The sequence below is a fragment of the Brachyhypopomus gauderio genome, chromosome 6 (assembly GCF_052324685.1).
Source record: "Brachyhypopomus gauderio isolate BG-103 chromosome 6, BGAUD_0.2, whole genome shotgun sequence".
Classification (NCBI taxonomy): Eukaryota; Metazoa; Chordata; class Actinopteri; order Gymnotiformes; family Hypopomidae; genus Brachyhypopomus; species Brachyhypopomus gauderio.
Genome location: NC_135216.1, coordinates 12,225,816 through 12,245,501, shown reverse-complemented (window position 1 = coordinate 12,245,501; position 19,686 = coordinate 12,225,816). Strand labels below are relative to the sequence as shown.

Genomic DNA, 19,686 nt, shown 5'->3' with positions numbered 1-19,686 from the left:
ACTTGGCCTTTGTAAATGACATTACATCTATTTTGTTTAAACCACTATGCTATTGATTCACGCTTGTGGTTTTTAGATCATTACTGTGTTGCATGATTCAGTCACTTCTTACTTCTCACTTACTTGGTCTTAATCACAGACCAAAACCCTGACATTCTCCTGTAAAATTTCCTGATACAACGTGGATTTCATTGGTCCCTCAGTGATTGAAAACCACTCAAGCCCTTAGGCAACAATGTAGCAATAATACTCACTCCACCATGCTTCACAGGGAGGATGAGAGTTTTGGTGTTGGTATGCATTATTTTGTTTTCTCCAAACATAATGCAGTGCACATTCTTTTGCACAATGTTTGTCCCATCTGTCCACAGTACATTGTCCTAGTAAAGTTGTGGTGCACTTTAGCAGACCAAAGTCATGCAGTGATGTTTATTTTGGGGAGCGCTGTTCTTCATTGTGGTAATTTCACATGACCACTCTGATGTTCAGTGTTTTTTTATGGCAGACTCAAAAGTAATGAAGTACAGTAGATTTTTTCATATCCTCAGCGGTCACCTTAAGTTTCAACAGAACACGTTTGAGGATTCCTTGACATACACCTGCACTGATCCTGCTCTGATCCTGTAGGAATGGTGCCTAATTTCTTCTAACCTATGTACTTTGTCGGATTTAACAACCCTTTATGTGATGGGTTGTTGACCGGTCAATTTGGCATGCTCAACGGGCCATACAACACATGTCCCCCATGGCAGCAGCACTCTGTGGTGAACAGCAGGTAATCCAAATTGAATGTTAGTGGCTGTGTAAATCAAGCACATGCTTTAACTAATTAAATGAATCATTAGCATAGAGGATCACATACTTTTTATGTTGATTTCCTTGATTGTTTAATAAAAACACACATAATGTAAATGCTATGTGATAATACTTGTTATTGTTACTATTATGACTTAGCTCAACATTAGATCACATTTCAAGAGCCAGTTGTGCAGAAATCCAGATCATTCAAAGGAGCTAGCAAACATTTTTTTTCCAGTTATAGGCTTATCCAGTTCTGTGCCCCTTAACTCTTCTGGAACCTTTCACTGTATTTTCTTCGGGCTAAGTCTCACACGAAGAACATTAGAAGCAGTTAAATCCGTTTCAGAACATCCGTGTCCCACTGTGCCAAAGCATGTATCGCAGCTCGGTGTTAAACGTTCTAACAAGACAGTAGTTGATTCTCGGAGGGAGGGGAGGCATGCAGAGCAAAGCAAGCGTTCTTCCCTAGTAAACACTACCACGTTCAGTTTCAGCGCAGTGATGGCACAATGCCTAAGGTGATGGATCTTCCTCATTTAGACAAGCAGCTCAGGTCAGTGACCGGTACACATCTGGAGCAGGGGAAACCCAAAATGTTCTATTGCGTCCCACTTCCCTATCCGTCAGCAACAGCTCAGACCTCCTCTCCGTTCCTTAAGCCCGACCGCTCTCCCCTAGGAAGCGCAGTACTGATAAGCGAGCCTTGATTCTGAAGGCGGAGACGCTCGAGAAAGGCCTCGTCGTGACGAAGAGGCTGCTGACAGGGCCGGTGGTGAGCGCAAGGAAAAATAATAACAGGCGCTAGCCAAGGCTCCCCGTTTCTCCCCCACTGCCAGTGGAATGGAAAAAGGCACCGGCGTCCAGCGCATTTTCGAAGCTGGAGAAGGGGAAAGCAAGGAGGCTTGAGGGAGGGAGCAGAATGTGAGAATGAGATCTGGCAGCGTGCGCGAGGGTAAGTGCAAAAATTAGAGAGAGACGATGGCCCAAACGACCGATTGGGAGGCATATTGAGCGTCGAACGATCCTCCAAGAGGACCGGAGAATGTTTTTTGTTTTTCGTTATCGTTGCATAGCTTCTCCTGCCGAGGACGGAGAGTGAGCGCACAAACCAAACACGTGTTCGGAGAGTTATATGACTTTGCAGATTCAAAGCTGGACAGCGCGCTAGATTCATCAGTGTCTGTTTCCATCAGCCTTAGCCACTCATACGTTTGTGAAAGACCATGTGTTTATATGTGCTGGAGCCACTCACGAGCATGAAACAAAGCTGGAGGGAGGGGGATGACGACGACGACGTGCCACGTTTTCAACCACATCGTCTTTTATAGTGCTTTCTGCACTTCTGTTTTACTGTTCGACGTTTTCTAGTCCAAAGCCTAAAGACACTGACATTTCTTGTTCTGAAGCTGTATTTAAGACAGGCCTTTAAAATGGAGTCAAAACAAGATTTTAATGAGAGACGTTCTTTACTAAAAATAATTCCTTCCTGAAAAGAGTACGACAGATAGAAGCCCCAACAAAGCAATTATTCATGGACCTAAACCCCTTAAGTCTCTTTGGATTAACCCTCACATAACCCAAGTTTCCCCCATGGTCTGCCTCTTTTCCTGTCCAGATCAATTTATGTACAGCACATGGGAATGCAGCCTGGTGCGACAAGATGTTAAGTAGAACTCCTGGCAGTAATCTTAGCTGACATCTCAGCCTAACTTATGAGATGTCCAGACACACACGCACGCAAGCACTAGCACACAAACGCACACTGTCCAGTCGCCAGTGTGGACTAACTGCAGTGCTGATTACAGACCGGGCTCGTGCCAAAGTGCTGTTTCCGACAGATTTGAGGGTGATTTCTCATCTGCTGTTTTGCTGCAGCTTGTTGGGCCTTAAGTGGACAGAGGGTGGAATTACTGGCGTGTGCTGCAACAGCAGAGGAAAAGCCTAGTGCCAGAGACAGGAATGCAGTTCTTGCTTTGTAGTGCTGAGTGCCTGGACTGTTTTTCCTCTCTTTCAGTGAGCAAAAGCAGTGAGAAGCAATTGGTAATGGTGAGAGATGGGGTGTGGCTTCCTGAAAGGTAAGACAAAGTGGAATGAGTGGTATTCTGCTTCATTTCCTGTTTGTTCAGCTAACCATGGGATATAGGCATAGCATGAATAGAATAACCTGAATTAAAGATTAATGGTGATTTAGTAGTCCACAGAGACTTTATAATTACCATCCCTATCAATTTACTGTTTACGTATAGGGCTATATGAAAAAAAAAAGATTTCTTTATTTTGAATGTACACTTAATTTTGTATTATACAATGTTCTAATAACTCTGGCTGAGAAGCTGAGATCTTGTGTGTGTGGGTAGGATAGTGTTCATCAAATTCCTCTTAAACACAGGTTTCTCTGCCAGAGCATGTCAGAAGCACTGCCCTCTAGTGGCGCTACCTGGAGACACTTGTGTGGACCACCTTTAAGTTTCGTTTTTGTAATTTATGAGAAGCAGCAAGGGAGTAACATGAAAAAACATAATTGTACATATAAGAGAACCAACTATCTGCTTGGTAAGACTGTTTCAGTGGATTTAGATTTAATGTTCTTGCAGAGAATCCTCTTGACAGTGAGCAGGCTTGAATGCCAAACTATTCTTTTTGTTTGACTTCAAACAAGCCCTGCCTTGCTTAACATTGATACTTTTATCTTTGAAGAATACATATTGCGGCCTACAGATTTAGGACATCGCCTTTAATAAACTCACGGCAAAGGTTTATCATACTAGTGTGTCCACTTGTAATATGTAATTTATAACTTTTAAAGGACTGGTCTTTTGTCTATTCTTGCCTAATTACCAAGCATGTGTAATAGATTTGGTATCATTTCCCTCTTTTAGATACTTAAAAAAATAAGCCTCAACTTGGAACTGAAACTCCAGTAAGCCAACAAGGCAGATAATGAATTGAATATAAGGCATGCTCTTTTTTCTGGTATTCAGCCTCTCCAGAGCAGACAGCCACATGAAAGAACAACTATGTCCACCTCAACTTATTCGTTAGGAGCAAAGGAGAACTAGAGTAGAGGAAAACAAGGCAGACATGCACGGAGTCTGGACCGTACTGTTCACAAACCAGTGTGTTCCCTAAACTCAATCAGGCAGGCAGGCACTCATCCATCAGTAAAACTACCCATATGTCAAAGAGATGCCACACAGTCAGCGCAGGGCAATAAATTAGAATCATCCTGGCAAGGACGATGAGCACCAGAACAATAGGAACAGGGCAGCGTGCCCTCTCAGAAGTGCACATCCACCATCATAGTTCATTCCTGCCAATAATGTTCCTAAGAGTCAAAACAGTAGGGATTGTATGATTTGCTATATTTTGTGGGTGACTGGTTAACTATGGAAAGGGGCTGGACATGTAGATGTACTTTAATGCTTTGTTAGAAGTCATCATTATCTTCCTGATCTGAAGACTTCTACTTCTACATCTACTGCTTGGAGATTCTATTTAAAGTCTATAGGAATTTCTGAATTTTCTACAACTCTTGTTGAGCAAAAAAAGATCAATAAGGCATGAAATGGTCAGTGTGGGACTGGGTTGTAGAATTATTGGTGCTGACACCTTGACACCTTGAACGCCATGTGGTATACCTGCTGTACATTACAGAATCTCATCACCCTCCCACTCTCTAACCTTATGAGAGATAGCAGAAGGCATGCTGGCCTTCAGTACAGTTCTGGAATGTTCACAGGCCTGGAAGTGTAAAGATGTGTGAGGATGAGTTAGCCCCTGCTGAGTGTCACACACACCTTTCCTCAAGCCCCAGTGTCATGTCTGCTCAGAGAAAGGCAAAGTAAACTGACCTCAGCCACAGGGTGATCTGACTGTGAATCCATTCCTGCTGAAAGCTTGTCTGAAAATAAGTTAAAGCAGCATTTTTCCTTTTTGAATGCTGCCTTCTTTCCTTTTTTAAAGAGGGAATTCTGTATTTTTATGGCAGAGTCTGTTTTGCTGGTGTTGATACTGTGTCCATAAGAATGTGTGCTAGTGCCGGAGACTGTTATGCAAGCATACTCTCTTTGTCTTTCTTTAAAAAAAAGAAAAAAAAGAATCAAAAACCATTTTTTTGCTATTACGCACAAGTGAAGGGCTTCTTCATGTATGTTACAAAGCATAAACATACACACACACACACACACACACACACACACACACACACACACACACACATTTGACTCTATGACTGATTTGACTACGTGCTTGAGGTAATGAAGCCATAACAGTGTGAACACCTCGCTTACATGCCACAGCAGCAAAGTAGACACAGTGCACCTGATGAACAGTTACAGCAGTCACAACCCGAGGTGTAGTCAAGACCACTCCAGAGGATAAATACGTTTAACAGTGATGCGCAACAGTGTGGACCAAACAATCCCATGTGTCGGTCAGGGTGAGCTTGCAGGGCAGTTATATAACACTCACTCTCCCTCTCTGCACAAATCCCTGCCTCTCTAGAACAGCTGTGTGTCTCCCTCACATCCCTACCTGGATCACATGCTACAAAGGAGCCAGTACAAAACACACATAACACACACGTCCACACCATTTACCAGGTTATAAATACAAAAAGGGGAGTTAAAAAAAGGACAAAATAACCTAGTAATCTAATCATAATCTAATTAGTGCTACATCCTGTCTGTTATGGTAAGATTATCAATTACAAAATAATAAAGACTGACAGGGGACCCTTAGATGCGGGGCATTTTCTTAATCTACAGAGCGTACTTCTGTGTCCCGTGTTAGTGGTGCAGTGAGAATTGTATTAGTCTCATGACTGAGAGCTAAAGCCATCTGTTTTCCCTCTTTCTCTGTTACCGTTGGCTTCATCGGCACCAGTTTACAGTTCCGTGACATGAGAAACAATTCCAAAGATGCCACGGAGCCTGCAGGATGGGAAAGGAAAGGTTCCAGTGTGGGCTTACCTTACTTGTCTGCTGAGTGAAGAATCTCAGGGAGATCGCAGACTGTCAGGCAGGTAATTCTGAAACTTCTATTCTGCTCATGCCCTGCAGGCGATCCTGACTCCCAGCAGATGTGATGAGAAACAAATAGACGCAATTAACTGCAACCCTCACTACTCAGATGCTGTGAAGTATTGTTTACATATGCACATCAAAAATGAAAAAAAAAAAAAAGAAGTCTTTATGGCAGGCAACGGGCTGCTTTTTTGTTGTTATTTGTTGTCTCTGGAGAAAATGTGGTCCATGTGCTACTGCAACGAGGAAGAAAAATGTCCTTGCGATGTTGTCTCTGGGTTGACTACAAGTAGATTTCAGACGCACCTTCTGAATGACTGAGCACTCTCACGCACGAGTGGAAAGTAGGAGACAGAGAAAGAGATAGAGAGAGAGAGAGAGAGCAGGAAAGTGCAGAAGAGATAAGTGTGTGAGGCAGTCTGCTCAGCTTGGCTAGGCTTTGAGCACTCTTGCTCCAGGCTGGGAGAGATTCCTCGTGCGGGGCTTTTAACTAGGGGCGAAGCACCTGGAAACCCCACGCTCCGTGCTCTTGTCTTGCTCTTGATCCCTCTCACTTGCTCACTCTCTTAGTATTTTTTTCCACACAGAGAGGCAGGGTTGTTTCACTGATTCCTTCCATACAAAAGGCATGTGTCTGTGGCCAGGCAGAATAGGAGGTAGGAGGGGAGACTGTAGGATGGGGATGTGGTAGCTAGACTGGAGGGCTGGATTTCAAACTTTATTTTGTCCCCCTCCCACCTGCCAGACACTCCACCTCTTTTTCCTGGCCACTATTTAAAGTCTTGTTTTCCACAATCTTGGTCTTAGACTTCCATTCACATGATGTGAAGGCAGTGGGAGCAGTTATCATCACGCAAATGACTAAAGCATTCCATTAAGGAAATTCAAAGCAGTCTCTTTTGCAGTTTTATAGATGTCCTTAAGATCATTTAGCTGTCATGTTGCCCAATAAACAAACACACAATAGCACTATCAAATGTAATATATAACATACATCTAAGTTTAATAAGTGTAGTTTTATCTAGGACATTATGATCTTTTGATCTTTTGTATTTTGTGGTATAAAAATCCTAAGAGAATCCTTGCTGGCTTGCTTAGCAGTTTAAACATTTAGCAAAATGGTAAAATAACCTTTTCTCCAATGAATACTGCATATGCCACAGTACCCATAAGTCCACAATTATGGATGCTTAAAACAGCTGCGAGTGTGATGTTGTTCATCAATAACAGAAGACATTTTATTTTGATTACAACAATTTGGAGAAACTTCCTATCTTCAAATCAGTAGGGACTGAATGAGGGGTGTGAAAGAGTATAGTATGTTTAAGAACTAATGACCTCTATATCAGATTATATGGATGTCACCAACCCACCAATTATCCTCCACTGGTAAATTCTTCTTATAACTTTCCAATTTTCATTATTTATATTTATGCTATCTCAAAAAAGAAACACTTCTTTCTTCGACCCTAGTTAACAATGAATTAATTCAGATCCATCTATGCTATGAGCAACACATGGGTGTTTGTTCATGCACTGTATGTAACTTGCAACACCAACATTATCATCATAGCAAATCATAAACACCATGATTAGACTTATGTTCACATTAAGAGATTGGGCTATTTGAATCCACAGCAAGGCTGTGATATAGCTTTGCATCATGCCAGAGGAGACTTCAGTAACAAGTGGGGTATTGTGCTCAGTAAGACCTATTGCTGGGACCTGGCACTGGACGCCTTCCATCAGCCTCTAACGTGGCTGCCTATCAGATGTGTTATCGGATGCTAATCTGAGTTTGTGTTTCTCGTAAGCACTGGAACAGGCGATAAACAGGCTTGCGGCTAATCACCCTCCTGCTTACATGCACCCAGTTCTAGAAGTGAACCTTGAAAGCACAAATTCATTGAGTCCAAAGTTTATGAAAAGACCAGTTTGTGCTTGCTAGAACCATGAGGGCTGAACCCTGTTAGATTTACTAATCTGATAATAAGTGAAGTATTGCTAGCAGAGAAAATAAAAAGTTGAAGATAGGAGGAGACCTTGCTGTAACTGCAAATCTAGCCGAGCAGTCAAAGCGGTCCGCCCGAGTGATCAGGGTGGAAGTGGGTTAACTGGATTGAGTTGGGAGATGTCGGTGAAAAACCAGAGAACACAGAGGCCAAAATGACAAACTGATGATAGAGATGTACATGCCCTTTATCTTCCCATAGTGCTCTTCATCGTACTATTGTAAGAACGTATTAACACTGGGGTAAAGATGACCAACTCATATCCCTATCACTGCGTGATAAAAAGAAGCAAATAAACTCTCCCTGCTTTCTTGCTCATGTGAATCATTTTCTATGAGAGTAAGCATATTTGTGTAATGGGCCCTGTCCTAAATGGGTCAGGGTCTTTAAAGGCCATTATTAGTTACAGTCTTTAATGACATTCGAGTTTTATGTGCTTTGCTGGCTTGTGTGATCTATACTGGCAATTTTCTCAATGAGACTGCAACAACAATTATCTGTAGTTAAAGAAATGAGAACACGCAGTACAAGGAAAGCAGACATTACATAGACTAAAACAAAACATTTACTGACTAGTTTACTCTATAGAAGGGAATCATCCATGCGCTTTCTGATTGTGAGCATACCACCTGGACCAGGCAAGGATGTTTAAGTAAACTGCTCTTTGAAATAAGCCTCAGAATGAAGCCCTTACAATCTTTTTTTAAATTTTTTATAAAGGGGCGGATAGGTTGAGTAGGCGTCATCTGGTGATGTCATGATGTCATCAATAGAGGCTTGTGTGCAGCTGGTTGTGGGATGTCAGGTTTTCTGGGTTGCCATTCACACCCAGGTGCCAGGGTGTTTCTTTACACTTTTCAGTGAACTGACGGGGGGGTTGCTTGCCACTCCACCCTATTCAGAACCCTGTCCAGGCTTCTGCCCACCTCCCTCTCGAACCCAGCTTTACAAGGCGAAACACTCCCTTGGAAAAAAACCACCTGGTAATAACGTTACCTTATTAACATTCCGTGCGCAAAGGACAAGAAAATAAACAGCAATCACAAATCTGAATGCTGTGCCATTGCATCACAGAGCCTGTTTTTCCTTTAGACGCCTGCCTGGTGCTGAAAATAAGCTAGCACCTGTGTAGAGCGACACCCCACCCAGAGCCCAGTTAGTTGCCCCAGAAATTGCATGTGTGTGAATGAAAAAAGGTCCCACTGTGTGTGTTAATAAGTTCAGGGTGGACCCTTATATAGTCAATAACAGCTTGATGGGGATCATGGGTAGTCCAAAAGAAATGGAGGCCCCCCACGCTACCACACGCAACAAACAACCACTGTTTACCACACAGTTATCAAACCAGTTATTCCCCAGCTTTGGGGGAAAATAAGACATAAATACAGTACACAATCAATATATCAACTTCAGGCACCCGTGCTCTTCCACCATTCAGTGAGGTATTTTATTCAGGTGATTCAGCCCAGTCTTTGTCTCCTTTAACCTTACACTGGAATGTCTGGTATCCGGTGGCTGGTGCTGCTGATGTCAGTGGGGGTAGAAAGCTCAGGACAGCTGCTAAAATTTATAAAAATTTCACTGAAAAGTTCCTTGTGTGTGACAAGTAGAGCTGCCATGGTCAGGCCTGGCATGGCCAAATGGGTAGAAGATTAATGTTCTGGCAGTGGCCTCTTGATCTTGTGACCCTCATTATTGTAGGGCTCTTTCCCCTAATGGCAGGAAGACATGCTTGATAAGGACTAGAGGTCTTGGATGGCAGTCCTCACCTGAATGCGAAAGGGGCACCATGCCAAATGGTCAGATAACAGGCGTGATAGAAAATTCCACTAAAAGGACGTTAGAGGTGTTAGAAAGTCAAGTTCATGTTCTTTATACATGGTTTATGTATTTTTCCTATCTGCTCTGCATTACTATACTACTGTCTCTTATGGATGTTTGGAAATTTGCTACACACCTAAGTAATTTGTTATCTTTGTCATGGCTGGTTATAGTGTTTAGGCATGTCTGCTCATTTGAAAGTTTTGCCGTAGAAATGTCATTTGTATAATTACCAGTGGTGGACGAAGTACACAAACCACGTACTTGAGTTAAAGTACATACATTACTCCAGTACAAGTAGAATTCCTCCCTTTAGTCCTCTACTTGAGTAAAAGTACAAAGGTATTGGCCATCAAATGTACTTAAGTGCTGAAAGTAAAAGTAATTGCTCTAATATTGAGCACCAAAGCCTGTCAGAATAGGATTTGTTTTCTCACGTAAAGTGCTATGTTTGAAGGTTTATTTATTATCAACGCATTTAGCTAGCTGGAAATACAATAGCTAGCTAGCTAACTTGGGGGGGGGGGGCGAACTAGTAACTCATTGAATCATAGATGTGGATCAGAGATAAATAAACTAGATTTTTTTTCGCCATGAGATATCGGAAGTGTGGCGTGAGAGCGTGTGAAAACGGTCAAATGCGTGTGTCTCACGCTCAATGCGTGAGAGTTGGCAACCCTGATATTGTTACATTGTAGTAGGTCTATGAAAATAGCTTACCTGTACTTGAAAACGAAGGAGTCATTTTTCTTTTCGACTACTTCAAAGAATATCACTCAGATAAGGCCATGGGTTTTGTGGGGAGTTAGTTTCTATCCCATTTTTATGTAGGGATATGTTCTCCCCAAACGTTACGCTGCTGCGCTGCTGTTAAAACGGACCCTGATGCGCATGCTTCCCGCTTTTTGTTGTAACGTTACTTTGTTAATGAAGGAACGACTGATTTCGCATAATATAATGAAGTAAAAAGTAAAATATTTGACATGGAAATGTAAAGGAGTTCAAGTAAACAATCTCTGCACATGGCTTCTCTTATCACTGTTATGCGGATGACACCCAGCTCTTCTTTTCCATCCCACATTCTGACACACAGGTTTCAGCTCGAATCTCTGCATGTCTAAAAGACATTGCCTCTTGGATGGCAGCTCACCACCTAAAGCTTAACCCAATCAAGACAGAGATGCTGTACATCCCTGCAAGAGCCAGTCCTCATCGTGATCTTTCTATCTCATTCGAGAACACCGTGATCACTCCATCCATGAACGCGCGTAGCCTTGGTGTAGTTGTCGACAATCAACTCTCCTTCACGGCCCACGTTGCTAACACAACACGATCATGCAGATTTGCCTCTAGGGAGGCCACTCAGGTCCTTGTCCAGTCCCTTGTCATCTCAAGACTGGACTACTGCAACTCCCTACTGTCTGGTCTTTCTATGCATGCCATCAAACCCCTGCAACTGATCCAGAACGCTGCAGATCAGCTGGTCTTCAACCTTCCCAAGTTCAGCCATGTCACTCCCTTGCTGTGCTCTCTCCACTGGCTTCCGGTAGCTCTTACTTGATGGCCATGGTAAAACCCAGATGCATACCTAGAGCCCTCCGCACCTCAAGTATGTCTCGTCTTGACCCTCCATCATCCAGGACACATGGGAGACAAGCATCCAGACATTTCTCTGTCCTGGCTCCAAGGTGGTGGAATGAACTTCCCTTGTGTGTCCGAACATCTGAGTCACTTGCGGTCTTCAGACGCCGACTGAAGACCCACCTCTTTCAAGTGCACTTTGCACAATTATGCTTTGTCTATTGTGCTTTATTGTCTCTTTCCTCAGGTGTTTGTTACAGGTATTGCTTACTGTCTTTTTCTCAGGTATTGTGCATAATTGGGTTATAGGAATTGTTTACTGTCTTTTTCCTCAGGGGATGTGTATATTCAGGTATAATTGTTAGGTATCAGTTGACTTTCGTCTAGTGGTTTTTCTAGCTTAGAGTACCTTGTCTTCAGGATTACCTATTCTACCTTGGAGATTCCAAGCAACTACATAGCACTTTTGTAAGTTCTCTGGATAAGAGCGTCTGCTAAATGCCATAAATGTAAATGTAAACAATTACTAAAATAGAAATACTTGAGTAAAGTAAAGAAACACAAAAAAATACTTAAGTACAGTAACAAATTACTTTGTTACTGTCCACTAACTGAAGTTTGTTATTTTTGCTAGTACTACCATTTACTTTCACAAACCTAGCCGAAATATGGATATTGAGGGCCCATGATGGTGCCAGTACTTTGACTATATTTCCTGCTGGTGTTATTATTACAACGAATCTTAATCATGCCAGTGAACCACAAAATATAGGGTAACAGAAGCCAGTTTATGTTTACAGGCCTCTTTCCTCTGGTACAGTGTGGACTTTTTCCACTATACATTTCATCATCTACATATGTTCACCTGTTCATTTTCTTAACATGTTTTGTTAAAAAAATGTAAATGTGCCATATTTTGTCAATTGTGATTTTTACACCACAATCGAAATTTGTCCTCCGCTTTTAAACCAAACAAAAGCTAAATGACAGTGCTACCTAACGGACCATGTTTACTATAACATCCAAGGTGTTTACAGAAAGTCAATGAATCTACAAATCTGGAAAGATTGAGATGTTGAGAGATGTTGGTATAGATGCCTAACATGGGGGCAGTCATGGCCTGGTGGTAGGGAACTGGTCTTGTGACCGGAGGGTCGTGGGTTCGATTCCCAGACCTGAGGCCATGACTGAGGTGCCCTTGAGCAAGGCACCTAACCCCAACTGCTCCCCGGGCGCCGGACTAGGGTCTGAATGGAGAAGTATGGAACATTGTTTTTAAGCCAAGTTTCTGTAATACAAATCTGGAGTATTATTCTTCAGCATAATGACTCTGTGCCATCTTCTAGAACTATGGGTTCTTCCATATTCCACTTCCATCATTAGAAATACACTAAACGTTGAAAATCTCTTTGGTCTTAGAATAGATTATACCCAGCCAGATTATTAATGTTATGGCTTTAATAAGTTGATGTATTCAGAGTTATAATATATTCTTGCCCCAATTCATCCTCATATACATATCATTTACATGAAATATGCAGAAGTTGCGATAGTGAGCCAATGAATGGAAGGCATTTCCTCAAGTCATCCTTGAGGAAAGAGGAAGGATCAGGTAAAGAACAAATAAATTGTGAGCAAGAGAAAAAAAAACAGTAAAGGTGAGGAAGAGGAGTTTGTTTGCATGGTTCTAACTTTGTGATAGCAGTTATGAGTATGCAAATTAAATGTAGACAGTATTTTTTTGGAGCTTGAAAATGTCAGATGACAGTTTAATTACATTTTTAATTGTATAAATATAGGTGAGCCTGGTTTCTATACTATTATAGTACAGGTCTATAGTACTAAAACGGCTAATAATATATGATGAGCTCCATGACATCTAACTCTAGCCCTAGATAAAAATAGAAACTAAACTTACAAGTATGCAAATTTCAGTCACATTTTGTTTGTCTCACTGGTTTGAACATGGTGTGACAGGTGAAATTTTTACACTTCACCAAATCCAGGGATGCCACTGATGTAAGAACCACACAACACCTAGGCTGTAACTGGTTTAGTAAGGGGTGGTTGAGGCTGGTTACAAATGTGAGCTTTTAAACAATTTATTCCAAAAACCAAAAAGATAACAAACATAGACAAACCAAAAGAGACTAAAGCCAACAATCACATAATGCTAACTGCTACTACAGACACATAAATGAACAATTATATGGACATATATAAACAGCAATACAGACAAAGGCACAAGAAGCAAACATGCATACTTACATAAAGTAACTAGACAAACAAAGCAAAGAATACGACAGATATTAGAGAGGACTAAACAGAATCTTAGGGTAACTAAAAGACTGAACACTAATAATGCAATACATGAGCAACTCAGCCAAAACGACAACAAAAGTGATTAACACAGGAACTGTGAAACAACAAGGGCTACATACAATGACCAGCAAAGGTTAGCTGAAAACATGGGATATAAATACAATGAGGAAATCAGGAAAGAAACTAGGCACAGGTGAAAACACTAATGAGGAGGCGGGTGACAATGATGGGGCATGAAAGCTGACACAACAAGTAAAACCAAAATAAAAGCACACGTAAAGACCCAGAAGTAAAATCAATATAGAAGACAAGAACCGCAATGCCAAGGAAGGGGTGATCGTGTCATAGTCTGTACTCCAGATTTTGGTAGCTACGAAGAGTATTGCTGGGGTCCTTCCACTAAAGTCACTGATGTGTTTGATATACATTTCAATTATATCTCAATTCTTCACAAGTGTTACAGGATTCATTCATGTGACAGCACTCTCACTATTGGCGGGCTGTGCACCCATCACCTGTTGTGTGGCCTGCACAGGTAGTTTTGGAGATTGCACTAAAGCGAATGGAACAGGACAATGGAAGACACATTCCATTACCTCATAAGCACAGTTCTCCACATTGGGTCTCCTCACCTGCTGGGGCTCCACCTGCCACACCAATGACACTGCTTGCTCTGCCCAATGAGGGCAAAAGGCCCAACTTTGATATCAGCCATCACATCAGATTGGTACCTATGCTCAGAGAAAACGAGGTGAACACATACTTTCTCATCTTTGAAAGAAGCCCTACCACTCTGAACTGGCCCAAGAGCTAGTGGTCTCTGTTGCTCCAGTGCAAGCCGTGTGGGAAAGCCCAGGAGTTGTGTTCATCCTTGTCACTATAGACTATGATGTGGTGAAGCCTAAAGTCCTTCATGCTTGTGAATTGGTCCCAGAAGCCTATGGATTTCAGACGCTTATAAAAAGATGCCAGTCGAATTCACTAGAGAAAAGTTTTATTTTATAAGTAGCCCACAGCCAGCCATGAGCAGAGCTTTGAAGAAGGAACTTGTGTTGTTGGAAGACTTCAAAAACTATTGTCCTCTGCAGTTCGTGGTTTATTTGAGTGAGCAGAAGGTCTCGTTGTTGTCACAGGCTGCTGTGTTGTCCGATTAATTTATGTTGTCCTCCTTCACCCCAGATAGATCCCCATCCCTGACAAACATCTACATGAGTCCCCCCAGCCCTCAGAACACAGAGTACGGTGAGTGTTTCTACTGCTATGAATGTGGACATTTGATAGTGGCGTGTGATACATTACAATGCAAGAATGCATGGAAAATTAAACCTGTCGCTTTTGTTGGTGGTCCTGGTAATCTGCGAAATCTAATATAGTCCGAATTAGAACTCTGGTTTAGGCCTTTTGTTTTCTTTGGATATATGTGATTTGCCAGTTCTGAATCCAAGAAGTTTCCTGTACAGATCTTGGGTCAGCCTTACCTTTTGATGAGAGTCATTCATGTTTGGGAGATTGAAATTGGTGGTGCTCAAGTGCCTTTACATTGGAGACATTTAGAATCGGTTGATTTTAAAGGGCTTGTGAAAGTGGCTGTACATCCACAGTAGTGGTATCTCCATTACCTTAGGGAATGACGTCACTGAGGTGGCTGGGTCTGATCCACAGAACACCACTCCTGATCTGTTACTGAGTTGGTTCTGGTTTTGATCCATTTTGTCCTATGCACATGACCGTCCCTGCTCTAGTTGTCTCAGCAAATGCAAAACCCTCCAGCGTGTGTTTGCCTTTCTGTTGCTGTTCTTTCTTTGTTCACTCAAAATGAGTGATAACATGTTACGAAGCCCCTGTCTGTGTCTCTATAAGCAGATTAATAACAACAAGGTTGTGCTACTATGTTTATATGTTTGTGTGTTCTGGTACTTTCCTTGTTTTCAGTTTTTGTCCTTCTGTTTCATTCCAGAACAGCACTTATTCCAGAACTCCGCGTGTCCTGGGCTGCCCTAAGATGACATGGATCATTCTTCTGTTGATCCTGGAGTCCAACGACTATAAGATGACAACAGGAGATGCTGAAGTGAATATAGCTGAATAATATGAATGAATATAGCTGAATATTATGAATGAATATAGCTGAATATTATGAATATATGATGTTTCTGTGTTTGCTACTTTGTCATTGTGCTTGCTCTGTGATTCTGAGGTTTTTATGTAAAAACACTGAAGTAATTGTACAGTAATTGAAAAAAGATTTACATTATTAAAATGAACATTTATGAGTATAGTGCAATATTTGTGCAAAATCATAAAATACTGTCCTATTAAACCTGATAAAATAATGCCTACCTTGTCTCAATTTATATAGCACAGATGGAGTGTCCCTTCGCAGGGCCAACATAACCAACCTCTTAAATTAAGGAATTAACTCCTCCTGACTTGAACATTTCTCAGGACATGTGAGTCAAGTGGAGGTGTGAAAAGATTTTGAAGAAGATTATTACTGAAGATTGTTACATACTGATTGCTTCCAGAATGTGAAAGTGTTCGTATTAAATACAGAAGCAGTGTACCAAACTGGTAAAGACACATGTTTCACATGAGATATTGAACCTGGTTTTTAATACATTTTCTCCAATTAATTCCTCTTACGTACCTAGTTAAGACATTCATATTGCTTGACCTATCCAAAATGTAAGTAATATTGCAATATTTGGAATGAAAAGTGTATGTATATGTTGCTTTAACCAGCAAACTCACATGTTGTGGATTTGTCAGTAGGTCAATACGAACAAAGTAACATCATATAACAATGAACAATGCAGCCTCCATAATATTTAAGACAAACAAAACAGTATGCAACACTCCAAAATGTGTACAGAATTACAATGCTCAAAAGCACAAACTGACCACATGTGATAAAATGAAGTGTGTACTTGGGGTGGTGTGTAAGGCAGCGGTAGTGGCTGGCGGGGATAAGGACAACTGCAGGCAGATGAGTGTGGATGTTTGCTGAGTTAACCAAAGTTTGTATGTTCTCTGATTCTTGTAGATGAAAACCTGCCCAGGCTTCTGTCCCTGTCCTGACCTCTGTCTGAGTGTTTATTACAGAAGGGAATGGGCATGACTTCTCATGGATGGGCTCCAAATACTTTTCAAACACATCCTCCTCCTCAGACTCAGTGAGAGCTGATGTGTACCCATTCTTTGTCTTTGTCTCTCTCCCTCTATTTCGGGAATCAGGTGTAATCAGGTGTAGATCACATAAGTTCTTGTTTGCTTTTTCCATCCTCTTGTTCTCTTGCAGGTATGTGAGATGGGCTGCTACATTACCAGCTCCTGGAAATACTTATTCAACTCTTTACACAGTGGTTTAAGGATTGAGCTCATGCTGTCTGTGCTGGATTATTTTCCTTGATGATGATTGATATATGCAAACTAGGAATGCATCCAATGGCATTGCTATCACAAGCAAAGGCTACTTATCTTCTTGGCTTTTGCCTGATTCTCTTTGTTAATATAGGCGAGGATGTTGCCATAAGACTGGAATAGTTTTAACCAATGTAGATGGTGAGGCAATGCTGACTACTGCTTTGGGTTTAGGCTTCCCATGTATAATTCTGTCTGAATAACTCTTTCCACAGTCTGAACAGTGATCATGTTTTGTGTTATTCCCCAAAGGTATAGTAACATATGATCCAAACCTTGAAATCTCTATTTCCACAAAGATAAGCCCATCCAACATCTAGCTCTGCAAATTGGGTATTGTTTTTGTCAGACTCAAACAGAATAAGAGGTTCCCATGGGTCCATACTAGGAGGCACCTGGCACTTCACCAAGGTTCCTTGTTCTACTGGGATTACAGTGTCATGTACGTCAGTCCTTAAATGTTCAAGCTGCATATATATATATATATATATATATATATATATATATATATATACTCTCTCAAAAACACTGCATTCTACATCATGTTTCAAAAAACAAGCAAAACAACACATTTCACCCCAATATATGTATATATAATTACAATGGTCAAACCCACAAATCTGCACAAGTATCACTTTTTTTTTATCATTTGATGGAGCCTATACAAACAAAAAAAATATTTATTAAAATATTTAGGCAAAATGTTTTATGTACCATGGAGAAAGGATAATAGTGTCACTCTCTTACCCAGACAACGTGAAATACATTTTTAAGACATGTAAGTGTATGAATACAGGATAGAACTCTATACACCCTATACAGACCCTCACAAACCTAAGAAATGCCCATTTTTGGAAAATACTTCAAAATTATGTGAGACACTGAAGGGAAAAAATGTTATGAAAGAGAAAAAAATCAAATGAAGTAAAGAAAGATCAAAGCTCAAACAATGAAGAGTTTTTGAAATTCGGGCACTGCGGTTAAAATTTTAAGCACAAGGGGGCAACATTTTTGAATTACTAACAATGCTAGAAAATTCCTGCAGAATACTCTTTTAGACCATAAGAAATTGTGAAGAGGGCTCCCTCAATCAAATAACATAACATACATTCTCAAGTGTATGCTCAGACATCTCAGCATGAATCGACAAGCAAAAGATTTTTTGCATTTTATTACTAAAGTTTCTCTGTTAAATTGGGCTTTGTGTGGTAAGGGCACACATGAAACCTTTAAACCTTAACAGGGATTGTGTAGACTGACCAACCCTGAAGTCAGAAGAACTCTGCTCTGCCCATATACAGTTTTAATTAGCCACGTTCCAAAACCTGCTCATTAATCATGCTCCTCACATGCTCCTTTAGTTATACTGCTATAGATAATGAATGAATGTTCGATTTATATAACACCTTTCCAGATTCCCAAGGCGCGTTTACAATTTAACACAGGTACAAGTCACAGACAATCAATCACACACACACCGGCGAGAAGCGGCAGCCAATTGCGCACAGCGTACTCTCTACCGGAAGCCACAGCCCCCTGGGGGACTGAATGGGGTGCAGGAAGGGGAGAGAGGACAGACTCTAGTGGCAGAGCACCATCCACCACTGGGCATACAAGCACACACACGCACACTACTTTTTATTGAACATAGAGACACAGACACACACTCAGCGAGAATTTTTTGTTGACTGCCAATTTACCTAACCTCCATGTTTTTGGACTGTGGGAGGAAACCGGAGATCCCGGAGGAAACCCACACAAACACAGGGAGAACATGGAAACTCCACTCAGATAGGGACTTGAACCCAAGACCCCAATGCTGAGAGGCAAACGTGCTAACCACCAAGCCACCGTGTTGCCTTATTATTTAAATTGATGTTCACATACTCAAATTGTATTTTGTATCCTTTTTACATGCTTCTACGAAGACAATTTCAGAAAAAGCCCTAGAAGATGGTCTGGCTTGCCAGCGGATGTGCCAATGCCATGGATGGATGTGCCATTGCCACCAATGGACGAGGCAATGCCAACTCCTACCTGAGGCTCAACATCTACATTGGAGGGACTGTGACTGCTCAACCTAGAATGAGAACTATAGAACTATTGAACTATATCCATCCATTATCTTTACTGCTTAATCCCACCAGTCGGGGTCACAGGGGGGCTGGAGCCAATCCCAGAATCATTGGGAGAAGGCAGGGTACACCATGGGCAATTTACCAGTCCACCAAATGGGAACACACACACACACACACACACACACACACACACACACACACACACACACACACACACACACACACACACACACACACACACACACACACACACACACCTGTAATTTAGAGTGACCAATCAACCAAACACAAAAACAAAGGTGCTTGTAGGAGGTGCTGGAGGTGCTTGTTCATTAGGAATCTGGACCCATGCAATGGGTCTCCATTACACTATATATCTCCATTACACATATACAGTATCATATTATATATCATATTTCACTCTTGGCCTTGGTGATCAGAAGACATTCTCAAGGAGCTACTTAAAGATCAGTTACAATCTATACACTGCTTTAGATCTGCTATAGTCAACTGAAGCTGGTTATTAAATAAATTATCCATATGTTTAGCTATATGATTGGATTGCCAGTGAAGTACCAAAACACAAATTTTAATGAAGGAGGCAACATATAATTCATTATCAGTTTC

At 41.4% G+C, this 19,686-nt stretch overlaps 1 protein-coding gene and 1 long non-coding RNA gene across 5 annotated transcripts in view; one reads left to right on the top strand and one right to left on the bottom strand.

Moving 5' to 3' along the window:
• The window catches only part of col8a2 (collagen, type VIII, alpha 2), a 38,952-nt gene extending 32,433 nt beyond the window's left edge, over positions 1-6,519 (bottom strand). Inside the window, exon 1 of the mRNA XM_077008708.1 lies at positions 5,772-6,519. The gene's annotated coding sequence lies outside the window, so the exon portion shown is untranslated. The remainder of the gene's footprint in view (positions 1-5,771) is intronic.
• LOC143516845 (uncharacterized) lies at positions 1,243-19,213 on the top strand. 4 transcript variants are annotated; one of them, XR_013131807.1, is made up of 6 exons: positions 1,243-1,753; positions 2,816-2,876; positions 14,741-14,803; positions 15,519-15,556; positions 17,409-17,423; positions 18,910-19,213. It is a non-coding gene; the product is annotated as an uncharacterized LOC143516845 (long non-coding RNA). The 4 variants fall into 4 exon arrangements; XR_013131809.1 differs by lacking the exons at positions 17,409-17,423; positions 18,910-19,213 and adding an exon at positions 5,686-5,824 and having other exon boundaries at positions 1,257-1,753; positions 14,745-14,803; positions 15,519-15,853; XR_013131808.1 differs by lacking the exons at positions 17,409-17,423; positions 18,910-19,213 and adding an exon at positions 5,686-5,824 and having other exon boundaries at positions 1,281-1,753; positions 15,519-15,853.
• The last annotated feature ends 473 nt before the right edge of the window (positions 19,214-19,686 follow it).